The sequence below is a fragment of the Heliangelus exortis genome, chromosome 21 (assembly GCF_036169615.1).
Source record: "Heliangelus exortis chromosome 21, bHelExo1.hap1, whole genome shotgun sequence".
NCBI classification, from domain to species: domain Eukaryota; kingdom Metazoa; phylum Chordata; class Aves; order Apodiformes; family Trochilidae; genus Heliangelus; species Heliangelus exortis.
In genome coordinates this window covers 11035000-11052205 of record NC_092442.1, presented here as the reverse complement: position 1 = coordinate 11052205, position 17206 = coordinate 11035000, and the positions used below count along the sequence as shown (strand labels likewise).

At 46.6% G+C, this 17206-nt stretch overlaps 1 long non-coding RNA gene across 1 annotated transcript; it reads right to left on the bottom strand.

Annotated features, from left to right (window-relative positions):
* Window positions 1-1171: 1171 nt before the first annotated feature.
* Window positions 1172-1533, bottom strand: LOC139806221 (uncharacterized). The gene is made up of 3 exons (XR_011730190.1): window positions 1473-1533; window positions 1347-1387; window positions 1172-1267 (listed from the first exon to the last, which is right to left on the bottom strand). It is a non-coding gene; the product is annotated as an uncharacterized lncRNA (long non-coding RNA).
* Between the last annotated feature and the right edge of the window lie 15673 nt (window positions 1534-17206).

Below are 17206 nucleotides of genomic sequence, written 5' to 3'. Positions count from 1 at the left end.
CCAGCGGGGAGGTAAACAAATATTCAGGACTATACACAAAGACAGACAAAGAAGGCATTACAGACTTCTGCTTAAGTCTGCATTACAGACTACTTACAGGCAAACACTTCAATGACTCCATCAAGTACTACAACTACACAAACTCAATTTCAGCACAGACTCAAATTAGGATTAAACTGCAAGGCATCACAAAGTCAAACAAAAGCCACTACAGACTAAATCTACCACTCTAAAGTAGGGCTGTAAAAGTCAAACAATGAAGTAAGGCAGTACAAGTATATATTCAAATAAAAAGCTATGCAAAATCAATCCTTCACGTACATTGCAACACCGGGTCGTGTACCTAGTCCCCTACAATGCTATAGGCTCACTGGCACACTAATACAGTCCCATACAGGCAAATGTAGCGCACTACAGATTCAAACGCCATTACATTACATAGCAATACAGTGCAATAAAAACTCAAATAAGCACTCAAATATAGGGCACTGTAATCTAATACAGTACAACATGCTGTAACAAAGCCACCCTAACACACACATAAGGCTTCACAGAACAATACAACCACACATGGAAAACACCAATGGAACCACAGACAGTAATACAGCCTATTTTGGTGCACTTGAGTAAAAAAATAGAGTAACAACTCAGACACCAGGTCAAGTACGGCGCGACACCAGGTCAAGTACGGCGCGACACCAGGTCAAGTACGGCGCGACACCAGGTCAAGTACGGCGCGACACCAGGTCAAGTACGGCGCGACACCAGGTCAAGTACGGCGCGACACCAACATGAGCAACGCAGTAAATGTTCTAATACAGAAATACAAGGAGGGACTGAAGACACAGAACCTAGCACCTTTGTGGCACATGGCCACAAAGCCATGGCAATTCAATTACAAAGCATTGCAAGGCACTGAGAACTAAATCACACATACAATGTATATCTGGAGACCTACAGTACAAAGTCAGTATACTGCCAAACAGCAGATACAGAGCCCTACAAAACCAAACACCAGAACAACACATTTGTTACCTGATGGGCTTTGAGACTGAAACCCTGAAGGAGGCACAGATGAAATACAACATAGCGCTGCCGTGGAAACACAGTTTGCTAGACGAAAAGGCGCAGGTTCGGATGGTCTCCCCGAAGACGGTTCTCCGTAAACCGTGCAGAATCCTAGGGCGTCCTGTCTGCCGGCACCGACTGTCCCACAGCACGCCCTCCTCAGACGACACGCTCATCGGAGACACCGTGCTTCTGTCACCTAGAAGACCAAGAGACAAAATTACTGTTCTGCTCCGTAAAATGATCCTAGTCATTCCCACCGCTCCACCTCACCTCACCTCAAATGCTCAGCCAAGTCCAACAATGGCCAGGACAGCATCTGCAAAAAAAAAAAAAAAAAGGCAAATGCTTTAGCGAGTGGTCAAGGACTTTGATCTTACTGAAAGAGCTTACTAGCATCTCACCTTCTTAAGCAGTTGATGGGTGTACTTCCTGACACCTCAATGGCTCTACAGGGCACCTGAAAAGAGCAAGGCAATTTGTAATATACTGCTGCTTCTAACAAAACCCTCCCAGAGAATTGCCCAATCTCCTTTACCTTAATCCTTTGCCAGATGCCCCTCAGGCATGTTAGTCTGAACTGGATACCGAGGCACCACCTGAAAAAATACACAGGTAATGTTTTTTACTTCAATACTACTCATAACATTTAACACTTCCGGCAGGCAATTTCACAGTGCTCACCTTCCAAAGGTCATGTCCCATTGAGATGAACTGCCTGCTCTACACAGATTTGCAACCTAAAAAAAAAAAAAAAAAAAAAAAAAAAAAAAAATCCATTAATGCTACTCAGAGCAACTGCATCCACCTGCCCTGTGACAGACTTTACCAAGCCTTGCTATGACATTCAGCTACCCACCTGCTTTGCTTTTTGTTCCACGTCCTGGACTTCTGCATCTGTAAGAAATAAATCAAACTAATCTCAGGGATTCTAATAAATGTTGAAAGGACCTCCCCACCAACACCAAACACTGACTAACCTTCAGGTGGCATCTTTCTCGCCTCCTCCAGCCTTTTTCTGCTCGTCTTTGTCACACGGCATCTGAAAAACAGTATTATGCAAGTCACTGAAATGCTGCTCAACAGCTGGAATATTCCCTTAGGGCTCTTCCAACAAACCCTGACCCTACAACTCCAGGCAGGGCAGCTCCAAACCAAACACTCAAACTCAAGACACAACCCTGCAAACCATGAGACTATGTCAAGAGACCACCAAGCAAGAAGCGTATCTCCGGCATCCAAGACTGCTTGGCAAGAAGACCTACGGCGATGTGACTGCGAAGCTAGGAGATGAAGCGATGCATGCCAAAAAACATAGACTTCAAGACCTGAGGACACAAGGACGTGTCGACCGATTCCCTCTCTGGGAAAATCTAAGACCAGAGATGCTGATGCAGGTGGCAATGATGTTTCAGAAGATGACCATCAAGAAACTTCCAAGATGAAAGACCAATATATGGTTTACATCTGTCAAACAAGAAAAAGATGCTGCTGACCAGGAAATGCTTTCCAGGGATGATGCCCAAGATGCAGGATTTGTTCTGTGAGGACATACAGAAGACCATCAAGGCCTGAGGAAGCGCCGAGACGAAGACGGATAACACAAAACACACAACCCCAGACACCAAGGCTGGAGCTGCCCTGCCCACACTAGCATCGTGCTGGAAACTAACTGGCTCCGCTTATCCACGCAAAGGGGGCTACTCCCAGACAGCCCTCTCCCAGAAAGCAAACTTCAAAATCCCTCCGGCAACTCCCAACCTCGACCCCCCACCAATTCAGTCCCTCGACTTATCTTTCCGAGAGCTGGGGTTCGGAATCTATGTCCAGCAGCAAACACCACTCTGTGACAGGCACGGTCCTTCAGCACACACATTCCTGTTCACCATCTGCAATCAGAAAAAAAAAAAAAAAAGGAAAAAATCAGAATCCATGTCACCAGTTAGGACCGCTTCAGCCGTCTCCAAACACTTACACTACAAAAAAGAGGCCTCAGAAGAGTCCCACAGCATTCTTCTCCCCTTCTTGATCCAGAGTTCAATCCTGTCTACACCACTGCTTCGGGCACCTAAAAAGAACAAGAGAGAGTTACTGTTCTGATGATTGATCATCACGAGCTCCATGAACCCCCCCTGTACCACCTCACCTTTAAGAGTCATCTGTTCTCAACAGTAGGAGGCACACCGCCTGCAAAAAAAGAGGAAACATTTAACCGAGTTGATATAAAACACGTGAACGACTCCGCACACAGCCATCTCACCTTCTCCAACTGTTCCTCAAGACATGGCTTTGTCACTCCGGCACTGTGTGTGACACCTGCAAAAGTCAAGGCAAAAGGCACACGCTGAGATATTGCCTCCAACAACACCCAGGCCACTGTGACATCTATCTCCTGCTCCATTACCTTTGCCCCTCGCCCATCTGTCTGCCATCTCTTTGGGGTACCACGATGAGGTTAGGAGGGCACCTGAAAAACAAAAAAAAAAAAAAAAACCACAAAACAACAAGGGATGCTCATGACCAACCAATAATACAACACCTGAGAATAACTGCTCCTCCAGCCCACCGGCCATTGCTCACCTTGCCGCAGCCACCTCTGGTGTCCGTACCCCGCTTCGCTCGCCGCTTCCACCTTCAAAATGACAACAAACCATAATGTGGTCAGGTAGCCAAGGGAGGCAGCTTGCCACCAACTGCACACCCTGACTAACCTTCAGCTGGTTCCCTTGTCTCCTCCTCCATCCGTTTCTTGCTCATCCTTGACTTGCGGGATCTGAAAAACAGGATTACGCAAGTTACCGCATCGCCGCTCAACACCGAGTCGGTCAGGTTATGGTGCTTCTGTGGCCCCTGCTCCTACCCAGCGGGCAGGGCAGCTCCAAGCTAAACACTCACAGGCACAGACTGACCCGAGACACAGCCACGTGAGTCACAAGACTTGAGCTCAAGATAAAACTCGCAGCAAGAAGAGGGACTCTGGAATCCAAGACTTTTGGGCAATAAGACCTACAGCGATGCGTGTGCAAAGCGAGGGAACGAAGCGACGGGTGCCCGAGATGCCGCCTTCAAGACCTGAGGACGCAAGGATGCGGGGAATGAGTCCCCCTCAGGGAAACTGGGTGGACAGAGATCAGATGACAATGCAATTGAGAACGACATTGCGGAAGACAACCATCAAGAAACTTCCAAGTCAAGAGACCGATCTGCAATTTAAACTCATTGTGCAGAATAACACGCTGCTGATCAGTACCGTGCTGATCAGGAAAGGCTTTGCAGGGATGATGCCCAAGATGCGAGACTTGCTCTGTGAGGACACGCAGAAGACCATCAAGACTGGAGGAAGCTCTAAGACAAAGACGGACAACACAAGATACACAACCCCACACACCAAGGCTGGAGCTGCCCTGCCCACCCTAGCATTGTGCTGGAAACTAACATGCTCTGTTCACCCACTCAAAGGGGGCTAATTTTAGACAGCCCTCTCCCAGATGCCATCTTCAAAATCCCTCCTGCAACTCCAAGCCTCAGCCCCTCTGCAACCAAGTTCCTGTACTTAGCTTTCAGAGGGCCGTGGGTCTAAATTTATGTCCAGCAACGAAACCATGTTTTCTGACTAGCACGTTCCTGCAGTTTTAAGGTTCCTCTTCAACAACTGCATTAAAAAAAAAAAAAAAAAAAAAAAAAAAAAAAAAAGGTAATAAGTAGAATAAAAAAAAAGTAACAAATAGAAAAAAAAAAAATTTGCATGCAAGCATATTCTTGCTATAAAGAGCTCTAACTTATGGTGGTTTTAAAGTTCTTACCTTAAAGAGTCTTCCCAGACAGCTCAACAGCTGCAGTCAGCTCCAGGAGTAGGAGAGCTCTGACCTCAGAGAAGCCCAAGAGCTGACTGAAGCCCCTAGCCAAAGGCTGCGGCTTATATACCACAGGCACCGCCCACAGCTTTTCCCACAATCCCCTGGGAAAGGGGAGGTGGCAATTACCACGAGGTATAAAAGCAGCCAGAGGAGAAGCAGTCAGTTTTCTCCTCTTTCTTCAGTTTGCGGGACAAGCAGAGAAACTCCGTGATGCCGGCTGAGGAATTTGGGTTTTTTTCTCTGTTACTTCAGCGACATGACCAGGTAAGAATTCAACCCAAAGGGAACCTTAACAGAGTAAAGGTCGTTGGAGGCTTGTATTAGACAGAAAAGAGGAAAGAACAAGTGGGGTGGGTCACAGATACGGACTCACAAAATCTCCTGAAAGACTCAGAGGGGTGAGAGCTCTGCAACAAAGCTAAAAGTGCACTAAAGGCAAGCTGGAAGGCAGCGTTCTGTTAGAGGGGTCATTTTTGGATCGAAGACACCGAAGAAAGCTGAGGGGCACAAGCAGCAGTCTGGAGGGGATTTTAATAGAGTACAGGCGTCCCTGGGATGTTGGGAACCGAATGACAGAGGGCGTCAGAAGAGCTTCTCGTGGAGCGAAAAAGGAGTAAAATGCGCAACGGAGCCGGAAGGTGGCTGTGGGACGCCGACAGGGGGGCGTGAGGTTGGCCTCCGGAGGCGTGGTGGTGAGAGAAGGGTGCTGTGAGAGAGGTAAAAGGCGGCTCTCGGACACGAGGGAAAACCGTATGTGTTCAGTTGATGTACGGATGTCCTCGGGGGCTGAGGGACTGAACAGATGTCTAAGGTCATAACAAATGAAGGAAGGGTTCTGGGGTGCAAAGAGAGCCTGAAGAAGGATTCTGTCTCAGTAAGAGAGCTAAAAAGAGCACCGCAGAGATCGAAGGGTGTGGGGCGGCGTGAGGATGGTCTCGTAAGGAGCGGTGCCCTGAATGAGAGGGCTCTGATGGGCAATAATGTTGAAGAAGAGTCCGGGAAGACCCTCTGGCAGAGTCTTGAGGGGGAGACCGGACCCCCGTCCCTTTCTGAACGCTTCCTCGGAGAGGACCCTGGGTGTGGCTGGATGTGGTCTTTGCCCCTGGCAGTAAAGCGGAGTTCATACTCTCCCTCTGCCCCAGAGTTGGTGTATTTTGTCTCTGCCTTTTAATACCTCGCTACCTGTCTGCATGATGTGCACCCGTCCCGTTGTATAAAGGGTTTCTTTAAAATGCATCTTACCCCAGGGTGATTGATCTCTTGGCTCTTCTGCATGTGCCTTTGATTTCACTGGTTGTTTCATCTGAACCTGAAGTTCTGACGGTTTGCTGCCATCCCCAAATAAATTGATCCGTTTGCTTCCTGGTCTCCATATGGAACTCTAGTTCCTGAAATTCAGCTTTCATTTTGCCGTCTCCGTGTCCTGTGGACTTATCTGGCTCTCGAGAGGGGAGGGGCTTGCTGCGCTGCTTTTCTATTAGTCTGTCCTTGGTGTTTCACGTGGCATTGGTTTCACTAGATTTCAAGGACAGTTGAGACTGTCCTGAGGTCTATATATGTCTCCTACTTAATATGATACTTTGCCAGATGGGCGGGGTCAGCGCAAAAGACACAGGCACCCAAATAAAGAAGTTAGTTTATATTTACTGATGTATTAAATTATAAGAGAACAAGTGCAGAAACAAACAACAAAACTGAAGTGCGATAGCAAAGTCAAAGCAAAACACACCAACTCATCTAATTGTTACTATACAGACGCAGCGATAAAGAGTAAGAAAGACGTGTCGCCGATTGCCGTAATGATTCGACTTTCCCTGGATCTGCGGTTGCTGGGGAGCCCTGGTTGTTACGAGGACACGGAGAACCATTCCCAGCAGTTGGGAAATCCTACACGGTGCGTCCTCTTGTAGGTGAGGACGCCAAAAAGGGTCCAGTTAACCCTGCTAGTCCGAAGGACTTGCGCTTTTCTTAACGTGAAAACGTCCGGTCTTACGCCCCCTAACGACCGAAACCGGGGCCTGGCTGGGGCCCAAGTCGCAGATCGTAGGGCTGCCTAAACTATCTCCCCTAGACATGTTACTGGTGGTTACCTAAAATATCTGCCCGGGCAATTCAGTATATTGGCTGCTTTTGCACTCTCTTGTGGTTTGAAAAAAATTTCTCAGAATGGGGAGGGTAAGCTACTGCTTTCACAAACCTTTTTCCTCCTACATACTTAGCTGATCTCCCAGTAAACCAAATGTGCTCCGTCTCAGGATGAGTTAATAGATCCGAGTTTTTTTCAAACCTCATTAAAGATTCATTTTTGAGTGCAAAATCAGGGTTTACTTCTTGATTATTCGTGGGGGGCAGTGGCTAGCTGCTAGTGGAAGGCAGGCACACCATAGCCTCCCACTTTGGCTCTATCTTAAATATATTTGACCCATTGCATGATAGGAATTATGGCAGACAGAGCCGCTTTATATCCTACTGTGAGTTGTTCTAGTTCTAGCACAGCCCGAAAACGTGCTAATGTAGTAGATGTTTGTGAATTCATGTTAAATAATTATAAAGTGTTTGTTAACCCACCTTTGAGAGTACTAATAATATATCTGTCTTCAACATTGTGAAATATGCAAACGTAGGAATTCGTTAAAATGAAATATAACTGTTCTTTGTGGAACTACAAAGCTTAAGGGAACAAGAAACAAGACATCCACAGTTTCTGTACCCTGAAAACACTACAATGTACATCCTGTTGTGCTAATCTAAGCTGATTTTGCTGTTTACCACATAGCGTTGCAATTTAAGGTGGTTTTACTGCTGACTGCAGAGCGTTGCACAGGAAAGAGCGAAGGAGCGCATGTACGGAATCGAAGGGTAACGAGAGGGGAAACTGAGGCAGACACTGACTTCATCCAGCGACCACCAGATGGGGGTCAAAAAGACCCTCAGAGATAAAGTGGGCATGTGCCTTTGAAGGCCACCTCTTCCAAGAACTAATAAACATAATCCAGCCTGTTCTAGAACAGTCATGAATATGTACTAGAATAGTTATGAATATTAAGGTATGGAATGTAAGAAAAAAGATTAAACTTTAAGGCATGTGTGCGAGTGGAGCGGAGACTCCCCATGCACCCAGCGCTGTTTTGCTTATTGCAATTTTATTTATTAAACTATTCACAGAATATTGAGTCAGTAATTTATAACACTGATAACTCTCAAAGTGGAGTTGTTTTCTGTTTCTGGTAATTTTCTCCCCTGAGCTCCAAGTTCTGTGTAACCGGTTTACAGATTTGTTTGAGATCTCTTATTTGTGAGGATCATAAATCCAAAACCTTTTGTTAAGCCTCTTCTGTTAATTCCAAATCATCCTGCTGTTCACTTCTGCAAACTCACACTTTTCCCTTGTTACCTCAAATAACAGGGTTACGATTGGTCCTACGTGTCAGATGCGCTGTCTCCAAAAACGAAACAATCCGATGCGTGTTAAGAATTGAACACCGCAATACACACTGCCACGCACTGAATATAAGAAGATACAAAACCATTGACGGGCAGTCGGGCATCTTTTGAGCGAAAAACTACAAATGAGTCTCCGGAAGTCGGCCATTTTGATACCGGAAGTCGGCCATCTTTTCAGCGGAAAACTACAAATGAGTCTCCGGAAGTCGGCCATTTTGATACCGGAAGTCGGCCATTTTGTGACCGGAAAACTACAAACGAGTCTCCGGAAGTCGGCCATTTTGATACCGGAAGTCGGCCATTTTGTGACCGGAAAACTACAAACGAGTCTCCGGAAGTCGGCCATTTTGTTACCGGAAGTCGGCCATTTTGTGACCGGAAAACTACAAACGAGTCTCCGGAAGTCGGCCATTTTGTTACCGGAAGTCGGCCATTTTGTGACCGGAAAACTACAAACGAGTCTCCGGAAGTCTGCCATTTTGTTACCGGAAGTCGGCCATTTTGTGACCGGAAAACTACAAACGAGTCTCCGGAAGACGGCCATTTTGTTACCGGAAGTCGGCCATCTTTTTACCTAAAAACTACAAACGAGTCTCCGGAAGTCGGCCATTTTGTTACCGGAAGTCGGCCATTTTGTGACCGGAAAACTACAAACGAGTCTCCGGAAGACGGCCATTTTGTTACCGGAAGTCGGCCATCTTTTTACCTAAAAACTACAAACGAGTCTCCGGAAGTCGGCCATTTTGTTACCGGAAGTCGGCCATTTTGTGACCGGAAAACTACAAACGAGTCTCCGGAAGTCGGCCATTTTGTTACCGGAAGTCGGTAACCTTTTTACCGGAAAACTACAAACGAGTCTCCGGAAGTCGGCCATCTTTATACCGGAAGTCGGCCATATTTTTAGGGAAAAACTACAAACGAGTCCCCGGAAGTCGTCCATCTTGATACCGGAAGTCGGCCATCTTTTCAGCGGAAAACTACAAAAGAGTCTCCGGAAGTCGGCCATTTTGGTACCAAAAGTCGGCCATCTTTTTACCGGAAAGCTACAAACGAGTCTCTGGCAGTCGGTCATCTTTTTTTTTTTTTTTTTTTTTTTTTTTTTTTTTTTACGAAAAACTACAAATGAGTCTCCGCAACTCGGACAAACTGTTAAAACAAAGTTAAAAATTTAAGAACTCCCAGTGCCCCCTGAGCGTAGAAACACACCATCTGGGAGATCCTCTGATCTTCGCCAAAACCTGTCAATTTTCTCTCTTACTTCATAGATTCATTTAATCACTCGTGTTGGAAGGGGCCCTCAAAGACCATCTGGTCCATCCCTCTACGTAATGCTATGGATTCGATTCTTAACACTTTCTACAACGTGGGGGAATCTAGCGCTTCTCCTGGGAGACCATTCCCATCTTTTACTGTCCACACGGTGAAAAATGAACTTCTTATGTCCAATTAGAATTTCCCCATTACCTCTTATCCATTAAGCCCCACCTTACCTTGTTGCTGGAGGACCAAAAGAGAGAACTGTTGCAAGACGAACGTCTCTTAGGGCACGGCGCTCCAAGGTCCAAACAGGCGTTCCAGCAGAAACTCCCGAATAGTGCTCTGAGTCTATTGCCCTCAGGGTTGCCTAGCCTGGCTCGGAGCTACTGCTCCGGGATCAGCAAACCTCTCTGGTGGACTGCTCAGGAATGAGCTGAGATTGGGCTCCAGGCCTCACCTTTTATTGGTCCCCTAATCCTGCTCATGTGCAGTTGGGGCCCGCCCTAAGCAGGCACAGGTGGGCTTAACACAAGCTCATGCCCACTACCTGGCAATTAGTGGCACCTGGTTGCCTCATTTCGCTACAGAGAACAGTGACTGTCTGGCTGCTTCTGGTTACAGGAGGACAAAAAAAGGACATGGAGTGCAGCTGAGTAATGGGGAACATCTGGTTTCTAAAGGTCCAAAATAGAGAGTGTGTTTGGCTGCTTCACATGCTGTTTCCAGTTGCTGGAGGACTGGTGTCTGTCAGCAAGCATTTAAATACCCATTTACACATCTAATATCTGCTTTGGCCTATATATCAGCTTTGATACACTCACACAGACTCCCTGGAGCAAAATATCCCCTGTCCCTCCTGGTCCCACACTCCCCCCTCACCTCTACCAGACACCCTGACAGCCCTCACAGCCCTTTACTCCTCCCCCCTGTAACTCCAGTGCTTAAAACACATCTAGGAAGACTATTAGGCAGGATTTGTCATTACATTCGTAACATCAAAGCAACGCTCTTGCTGGGGGCAGGAAAAGCTTCCATCCTTCCTTATTCCACTGCTGGGGTAGAGAACCCTGTATGGCTTCCTCTACTTGTATCACAAGACACACCTACACACACACTGCAACAGTAGCGGCCTCGCATCCTGCTTAGACAGCAAAGCTGAAAGTAAAAAACGACTCCTGAAAGTAAAAAAATAAATTCACCATCTGCTCATGAGGTGTCCACATATTTATACATATCCTATTTAAATACTTCTATAGGCAAGTATTTCACTCCCTTTCTGCATTCATGTAACTTGTACAACTGTTAACCGATACCATTACGTTTTCTATCTCAAACACGGGAATAATTTGACCAGGAATTTTTTGTGTGTTACACAACCAGGAGGGAGAGCTGCCCAAAGGAGATGCTACCAAACCCCCAGGGAAATACCCCATTTAGAGGGAGACAGAAACAAAGTACTTCAGAGCACTCCATCAAAACACCAGCAAAAGATACCTGCAGCATCCAGCTGTCTCTCTGTTCAAAGATTTAGAATAGATAATTAACTAAACTAGGAAATATATGAGATCTAAAGCATTATGGGGCTCTTAGCATATAAACAATGCAGTTTGTACTTTATACAACTGATTTTGTTACATTTATGATACAAAAAAATCTGTGGTAACTCTTTGGCTTTAATTTTTGAAGGATGATGGAGAGAAGGGAGGGTAAAACTGCAGGAGTCAAACAAATCCCCACTGCTGCAGTATATAAACTTAACAAAAAGGACTCTCTGCTTTGTTAATACATCTGGATGTACCAAAACGTGCAGAGGAACGCATTTTCATCATCTCAACTGCTGCAATTGTGAACCACAAAGCCAGAAACACCATCAGCTTGAGAAAGATGTGCTGTGCTTCCATCTTGAGAATGACCTTCTCTTTTTTTTTTTTTTTTTTTTTTTTTTGAAGGAGGAAAGAGTCTTGATGCCGGTGACTTCCACAGACTCTTTTGGGATCTGCTCTGATGGGGAGTTTCCAAAATGCAACATCTTTGAATGGGAGGCTTTTCTGTTTTGAATGGGAGGCTTTTCTGTTTTGGACTCTCTCTTCCCATCTTCTATCAATATTCATGCTGAAGGGCAGTTGTTCCTGGTCTCCCAGCTTAGCTTGCAGCAGGCCAGGGATCAGATTCCTTCCTCAAGAAAAGGCACATCAGGTAACTGGTATATTTCTGCAATCACCAGGCTCGTCTTCATAAAAAAAAAAAAAAAACAAAAAAACAAAGCAGAGTGCCAGCAGGAAGCATCCGGAAGAATCCTATGGGTTGGCAAACTTCTTCTGCTTCAACCTCCTTCACCATCCCTTGAAGGACTCATCATCCCTAAAGACACCCCCCAAGTCATATAGAAATAGCACTTACACTGACAAGAACTTAGGGAAATGGCTTAAGGCTAATGGTTGGACTCTATGATCTTGAAGGTCTTTTCTAATAGAGGTAATTCTGTGATTAGCACCATGGGCTTCCCCTCACCTGCTCTGTACCCATTCAGTGCCAGATACTGCATCTGTCATTGTTTGTAGAACCCAATCTACACCAAGAGACAAAATGACAGGTACACTTGAAGGGAGTCACCAGCTCCACGTTCATCCTCACTACTACCCCAGCACACCTCAAATGCTCATCCAGTCCCAAAAGTGGCCTACAAAGTTCATGCAAAAAAGTAACTGCTTCACTGAGTAGCCACATTATTCTCTGCTCTTTGACACTGACCTTACCTCGGACTACTTGCTACAGTGAGCAGCTTTGTCCCAGTGAGCCTGCTTACAATATTTGCAAAAAACAAAAGGAATGTACCAAGATGCTGCCTCAAACAGCACCCTGCCTGCAACAATTCCCATCTCTTACTCCTTTTACCTTGCCAATTTGCATATCCAGCCTATGCAATTTTCTTATTGTCACATGGTGACTACAATAGAACCTATAAACATCAACTGATGCTTCGAACTTCGACAACACACCCGAAAAATAACTGCTCTTTGGTCCCACTAGTCATCACTCACCTCACCCCAGTCACCTTCAGTGACTATCCCACTTCGCTTACTGCTTCTACCTTCAAAATGAGTTAAACACACACTGTAATCAGGTAGCTACCAGAAGCACAATCCCTCCAGCACTACACACTGACTGACCTGACTGCACTCTGCTCCCTCGTTTCTTCTCACGAGCGCATATTTGTCCTTTGCATCTGAAAGAAAGTGTTACACAAGTCACTGGAATGCTGAACAATGGACAGACAATTCCAGATATCTCCAACCCAGTTAGGAACCCCATCTAGAGTATTACTACCCTCATGCCATTAATAAACACAGCCCCAAAACTTTAAACCCATACACATACAACCGTTAACTACTGAGAGGGTCGATCTCCTGCGCTGCACAGGAAAAACCCTCTCATGAGGGTCCCATCACCTTCAAACACCATCAAAGCAACTGCCCACCCAGCCTGACTATGGCTGCTCCACCTAAGATCACTGTAAAATTGTGGCCTAAAAACTCAAGGCAAACATCACCAGAGACCCTTATGGCTCTTCAATATCCCCAACTCTACAATCTGGGCAGAGCAGCCCCAGGCCAAACACACAAACACAGACCAACCCAAGACACACCACTGCAAACTACAAGATTAAACATTAATAGAAAACTCCCAAAAATAATTACTCTGGGCTCCAAGAAGTTGGCCAAGAAGATCTACAGGGATGCAAGGGTGAGGCAAGGAGGCCCCATGGTGACATCAAGGGTCATAGAACACTTCCCCTTACAATAATTACTCTTCAAAATAACATGTCAGATGTACAAGACTAGCATCAAGACCTAAGGATGCAGAGACAAGGTTGCAAATGTGGAAAATTTATGACCAGAGATGCTCATTCGTTCATAAAGAAGATTACAAAAGATGCCTATCAAGAAATTTGCAAGATGCAAGAAAAGAAGGATCCAGATGGCACTATGATGATGATGACTAAATGTGTTCAACACCATGGGGATGATGTTCAATATTACTTGTCCTGTGAGGGACTCTGGAACCCAAGACTTTGGGGCAATAAGACCTACAGCGATGCGTCTGCTAAAAGCGAGGGAATGAAGCGACGGGTGCCCGAGAAGCCGCCTTCGAGACCTGAGGACGCAAGGATGCGGGGAACGAGTCCCCCTCGGGGAAACTGGGTGGACAGAGATCAGATGACAATGTAATTGAGAATGACATTGCAGAAGACAACCATCAAGAAACTTCCAAGTCAAGAGACCGATCTGCAATTTAGACTCAAGCAGAAGAACACGCTGCTGACCGGCACCGTGCTGAGCAGGAAAGGCTTTCCAGGGAGGATGCCCAAGATGCTGGACTTGCTCTGTGAGGACACAGAGGACCATCAAGGCCTGAGGAAGATCTAAGACAACAAAGACTGACAACACAAAACACACAACCCCACACACCGAGGCTGGAGCTGGCCTGCCCATGCTGGAATCGTACTGAAAAGTAACCTGTTCCCTTCACCCACCCAAAGGTTGCTGCTCCCAGACAGCCCTCTCCCCTACACTAACTTCAAAACACCACCTGCAATTCCCAACCTCGACTCCTCTGCTCAGCCCCTCCCCACCCACCCCTGGGCCCTCAACTTATCTTCAAGAGCGACAGCAGCACAAAGCCATGGTCAGTAATGAAAACCTCATTGTTTGAATGGGATGTGCTTCCAGTCGCATGGTTCCTCTTCATCCCCTATACGTAGAAAAGGAAAAAACACAACCCACAGATCACAAACAGCGCTGGCACAAGTCCCACCTAAGCCAATGCATGCTACTTCTGCTGCACTCACCTCCTCAAGGGAGCCCTAAGGTATACCACACACCTTCTCGTTCCAGAGTTGAACGCTATCACCACGATTGCTTGAGGCACCTGAAACACCAAGAGAAAGAGTTCCTGTTCTGCTGATCAGAAGTCACCAGCCCCATGAACCCCCTCACTACCAACTCAACTCAACTTCGATGCTCATCCAGTTCCAAAGGTGGCACGCACAGTGCCAAAGGAAACGTTTAAGTGACTTGATGTAAAATACATGGCTGACCCACCCCACCACCATCTCACCCTCTCCAACCGCTCCTAAATGTGTGTCTTTGTCCCTCCAAGGATGGTTGTGGCACCTGCAAAAGTAAAAGAAAAGGAACACGCTGAGGTAGTGCCTCCAACAGGCAGCCCACTGTGATGTCCACCTCCTGCCCCTTTACCTCAGCCTCTCACCCATCCGCCTGCCACCCTTGTGGGGTGCCAAAAGTAGGTTTAGAGGACACCTGGAAAACACAAAAAACAGGGGATGCCAATGCCTTCAACGAAAATAAAACACCTGAGAAATAACTGCTCCTCCAGCACACCAGCCTTTGCTCACCTTGCCAGAGCCACCTCCGGAACAGATATTCTGCTTCCTTGGCTGCTCTCACCTTCAAAAGGACAAACAAAGCATAATGGGGTCAGGTAGCCAGGAGGGGGACCTTCACTCCAACACCGACTAACCTTTGGGTGGTGCTCTTCTCTCCTCCTGCTCTGTCATGTACATCCTTGTCGCATGGGATCTGAAAAACAGTGATGCACAAGTCACTGGAACACTGCCCAACAGTGCTGGACTAGTCCTATAGGGCTCTTCCAAAAAACCCCAAACCTATAACTCTGGGAAGAGCAGCTCCAAACCAAACACTCAGACTAACTCCAGACACAGCCCTGCAAATCATGAGACTTGGTCTCAAGAGAACACTGAGGAAGAAGAATATCTCTGGGATCCAAGACTGTTGGGCAAGAAGACCTACAGCGATGCAGCTGTGAAGTGAGGGGCTGAATCAACAGATGCCCACCAAGCCAGGCTTGAAGACCTAAGGATGTAGAGAACAAGTGCTACTCTGTGAAAATCCATGACCAGAGATGCTGATTAATATGGAAAAGTGTTTCAGAAGACCATCATCAAGAAACTTCCCAGATGCAAGAATAATCCATGTGTTTAACTTGTCATGAAAGAAAAAGATGCTGCTGACTAGGACTGTGCTGATGAGAGAAGACCTTCCAGGGATGATGCCCAATATGAGGGACTTGCTCTGCAAGGACAAAGAGGACATCGAGGGATGAGGAAGTTATAAAACACTCAAGACAGACAGCACAAAGTACACACCACCACGCACAAAATACACACCACCACGCACAAAGGCTGGAGCTGCCCTGCCCAGGCCAAACCAATGCTGTAAACTCATCTGCCCCCTTCACCTGACCAAAGCAAGCTGCTCCCAGACAGCCCTCTCCCCAGTTCTAACTTCAAAACCACTCCCTGCCGTTCCCAGCTTTGTCCCTTCTGCCCATCCCCAGTCCCTCCACTTATCTTTGGTGGTAGGGGTCCAAAGCCATGGTCATCACAGAAAGACAAAACCGTCCACAGGGATGTTCCTGCAGCCACAAGTTGCCTGTTCATCATGTGCTGAAAAAGAAAAAAACAACCAAACAAAGAAACCACATCACCACACATAATAATTTTCACCAGAAATTCCAACATGAGCCAGCACCAACCTCTTAGAGAAGACCCAGCTTCTCATGAGTCCTGTGAGGTCTCACCCACCTGCTCATCACAGAATTAGGCACTGCAGGACACAATGAAGGGCACCTAAAATACACAAAACCACTGTTTGGCTTGAAAAAAGTCACTACATACCTGAACCTCCTAAATTACCACCCCAGCTTACCTCCAACACTCAGCTCCAAAGGTGACAAAAAACAAACAAAACAAAATAAACAAACAAAACACACAAAAAAACCAAGAAACAAAAACAACCAACCCCACACCAAAAAAACCCGGGCAAAACAAATAGAAACACTTAACTGAATTGATATTAAACACCTGGCTGACCTGGCCCACAACCATCTCGCCTGCCCCAACTGCTCCTCTCCACGTGGCTTTGTACCTCCAAGGCAGTGGGTGGCACCTGCAAAAGTCAAAGCAAAAGCCACATGCTGGGATATTGCCCCAATCAACAGGCAGCCCACACCAGCCTTTCCTCAGAAAACTTCCCAATCCCTTCTGCAACAACTCCCAACCTCAGCACTTCACTTCAGTCCCTCAACTTATCTTCCTGAGGGATGGTGGTTTTGCATCTACATCCAGCAAAACACCACGCTGTCTGAGGGGCATGTTCCTCTTCATCACCTGCAATCAGAAAGAAAGGAAAATCAGAAACAGTGTCACCAATAAGGTGGACTTCAGCCATCAACAACCACTTATACTACACCCACCACCTCAAAAGAGCCCCACCCAGTTCCACTCACCTCTGTGATCCAGACTTGAATGCTGTGTCAAACCGGTTGAATGTCCACTGCTTTGGACACCTAGAAGACCAAGAGAAAGAGTTACTGTTCTGCTGATCAGTAGCCACCAGCTCCATGAACCCACTCTCTACCACCCCAGCTCACCTTCAGTGCTCATCCGGTTCCAAAGGTGGCACGCACAGCACCTGAAACGTAAGGGAAACCTTTAACAGAGTTGACGTTAACACGTGGCTGACCCAGCCCACAGACAT